Source organism: Brassica oleracea, chromosome C9 (genome assembly GCF_000695525.1).
Source record: "Brassica oleracea var. oleracea cultivar TO1000 chromosome C9, BOL, whole genome shotgun sequence".
In the NCBI taxonomy this organism is placed as follows: domain Eukaryota; kingdom Viridiplantae; phylum Streptophyta; class Magnoliopsida; order Brassicales; family Brassicaceae; genus Brassica; species Brassica oleracea.
Genome location: NC_027756.1, coordinates 44,086,375 through 44,090,101, shown reverse-complemented (window position 1 = coordinate 44,090,101; position 3,727 = coordinate 44,086,375). Strand labels below are relative to the sequence as shown.

The window sequence follows — 3,727 nt, the reverse complement described above, 5'->3', positions numbered from 1 at the left end:
TATATCACACCAACATCATCCAAGATTTCGTGTGTGTGTATTTGAGGTCAATGACTCAATATGTTCGATCAAATTGTGGCAATGCCGATGGTAAAGAAGAACCAACTATCATGTTCGAGGACGAAGCATATTCTGCCCAAGATCTTCATCATTCACGGATTGCAGAAAATTGGAGAGGTCCAAGGGACCTTCAGTAATGTTCAAATCAGGGGGAGTAATGTGTGTTGTACTCTTTTTACTTTACCATGGTTTTGTCCCAATTGGGTTTTTCCTGGTAAGGTTTTAATGAGGCAACATTAAAGCACATTACAAGCTCTAAATGGTTATGGCATTCAAAGGGAAGTGTTATGAACCAGATTGTGGATGGCTCATAACCAAGAGATTATGATTTGTAATCTTTTCATTTATCTATGACGGTGTAATCTCCTATATAAGAAACCTCTATGTTATGAATAAAGATAGACTTTTCCATTACTTTTATAACATTTATTTATTTGTTTTTTCTTTAAAGAAAAAGCTAGTGGCAAAATTTGTAATATTTAAGATGAATCAAAGATTATTTGGAAACATCAAAACAATTATCAATTGTTACAGATGTTTCCTAATGAATATTGAATACTTTGGTCTGACTTAATTAAGAAAAATCATATTTCCAAATTTAAAAGCTATTATTTCCTGTTTTTCAAGTAGCTAATTTAGCATAGTTTTTTTGTGTAACTAGTTTTATGACAAAGATCTGATCTACATCACTATTACGTTTATATACTGAGAAACTTTTGTATTTTTCCTGAACGCATGTTAAATGACACAATACACCAAAACAGATCGAATGGCCAGTGATATGCTCGGTTTTTTGTTGCTAATAGCAGCGAGTAGGATATTTTTTGAATGACTAATAATATCCACCGAAGCTGCAGAAGGTGGTAGCTTTATCATCCAATGGAGATCTTAGTTGTATATCTCAATGCCAAAAGCAATTCGAGAAGCAGTGTGGTTGAAGGGTTTAGCAGAAGAACTGGATTTCGGTCAAGAAACAAAAGAGATCTTCTGTGATTCTCAGAGCGTCATTGTTCTCTCTAAAAATGACGTATTCCATGAGAGAACAAAACTTGTCGCACAGAAGTATCATTTTGTAAGAGATATCTGATCAGCAAAAGGTTAGTTCGTGTGTTGAAGATTGCGACAGCTTACAATCCAGCTGATATCTTTACTAAAGTCTTGCTAGTGTATAAGGTAAAAGAAGCATTGAAGATGCTTCGTGTTGGTAAAGAGTAAGAAGTCTAATATTTCCGTGGAGGATGTAGAATCCATTAAAAGATTCGGGTGCTTGGTTTAAAGCGCAAGTAGGTAATATTGGTTGATCTATGCCTAAGGTGGAGATTTAAAGATTAAAGTTTTAGTCATCAAATCAAGTGTTGAGAAGAGTCCAAGCATGAAGACTTTAAGCAAAGGAATTAGCTAAGTATGGTAGACACTCAGTTTGAGTCCAAAGCTTTATAACACTAGGATTAATCTTTAGATATGTGGCTTGATCTCGGGGGTAGGCGTGAAGTATCACGTGTGTAAATGGCTGAGTATAAAGTCATCAGCTTTACTCTCTCGAGCTGATTTAGGTCTTATTCTAGTATCATATGAGAGAGAGAGAGATCATCATGGAGTCAAAGGTTGTAATCGGAGCTCGATTGTGAGCAGTTAGTGTTGCTTGTTCGATCCCAACTCCAGTGAGCTATGGCGGCTTCTCCTGGTTGGGAAGTGCAGTGAACACTGAGTCAGCATATCGTGGTGGTCTTCTTCGTTGGTTCATTCAAGAAAGGTTCAATCGATCGTGATCAGAGTTGAAGTTCATCAAGGTTCTTCAGTTCTGATTCTCACATACTACTTGTGGTATAGCCAACCACCAAAGATCAACACCTCTAGAAGTAAAGGCGGATGAATTAAAGAGCCGTTAATATAGAGGAAGTACACAAGTACGATACCTATGTGTGTAAAGCCAACCACAAAGATCAACGCATGTTGGTCTCTTTAATTACTATTTATTTTATACTATAAAGCTTACATACGTTCCCCATATCTCACACAGACAGTAAGATATCTAAAGCCATCATATTCATAAACTCTTTGTTTGAATTTGAACTTTCATCAATGGTGAATCAAGCAGCTGTTGCAGCATTCTACCTTTTGGTTTTGGCTATCTTGTCCAACTTTCAGCTCTCAGCTTCTTCGCTTGTTTGTGGCAAGGTCTCTTGCCTTGACTGCCTCCGTGATTTCGACTTCTCAGGTCTACTCTTTTCACTAGCTGAGCTCTTAAAAATTAGTGCATCTCATCCAAATTTTAAACTTATTGTTATATGTGTACCTTTAACTTACATAAAAATTGTTAGAATAAGGGATAATTCATATTTCTTGCCATCTTTTGATTATCTTACTCAGATGGCGTTATCCATACACGGCGCAGCGTATCAACGGTAACTCAGCTCAAATCTAGGGATTTAGGTTAAACCTCTAGAGACCTGATTTCTTGAATCGATGAATTGAATCAAATCAACGCAAGGCTCTCGTATTGATGAATTTAATCGAATCAATGCAAGGCTTAAGAGAAACTCTTGTATTAATAACTTCAAAAAATTGGTTTGAAAGAACTACATGTCGATGCCTTATATAGGACTTAGAGTCGATTGTAAACAACTTTCCCTTTTAGAAATAGGAAAACTAAGAAAAGGAAAACCTAAAACACAATAGTAAAAAGAAAATTCGAACACGGTTGCTTGGCGGGAAAGGTATCATGATGCTGCATCAATACATCTTCTATATTATATATAGATGTGCCTAGAAATTTGTAGCGTAATGAGCTGTTTTGTATTGTAAACAATCTCTTTTTTTTCAGGCATTAAGATTCTCTTGAAGTGTGATGGAACCTGTGACCACCATGGCGGCCTCAAACGGATCGTTCCGGTCAGTGCTTCCGACTGACAATGAAAAAGTCTCTATTGTTAGAATGAGAGAATTATTGAGAGTTTATTTATGGAGAATGAAGAATATGAAGAACATAGAGAGAGAGAGAGTAGATTTCAAGATGTAAGAAAGAGAAGGAGAGAATAGTTTCCTTAATTTAATTGTGGATCTGGGTACAAGTATTTAAAGACAAGTGACCTCAGTACACAATATAATAAAATATCTTATTCTCTCTTCTTCTTCTCTTCAATAAAATCGAGCTTATAAAACCCTTATAAAGCCTTATAAAACCCTTATAAAGCCTTATAAAACCCTTATAAAGCCTTATAAAACCCTTATAAAGCCTTATAAAACCCTTATAAAGCCTTATAAAACCCTTATAAAGCCTTATAAAACCCTTATAAAGCCTTATAAAACCCTTATAAAGCCTTATAAAACCCTTATAAAGCCTTATAAAACCCTTATAAAGCCTTATAAAACCCTTATAAAGCCTTATAAAACCCTTATAAAGCCTTATAAAACCCTTATAAAGCCTTATAAAACCCTTATAAAGCCTTATAAAACCCTTATAAAGCCTTATAAAACCCTTATAAAGCCTTATAAAACCCTTATAAAGCCTTATAAAACCCTTATAAAGCCTTATAAAACCCTTATAAAGCCTTATAAAACCCTTATAAAGCCTTATAAAACCCTTATAAAGCCTTATAAAACTTTATAAAGCCTTATAAAAGCTTTATAAAACCTTATAAGTCTGGCAGCTTAATTCTCAAGTCTG

The 3,727-nt window shown here is 35.0% G+C and overlaps 1 pseudogene; it reads left to right on the top strand.

Moving 5' to 3' along the window:
* The first annotated feature begins 2,142 nt into the window (after window positions 1-2,142).
* The window catches only part of LOC106317797, a 4,929-nt pseudogene continuing 3,344 nt past the window's right edge, over window positions 2,143-3,727 (top strand).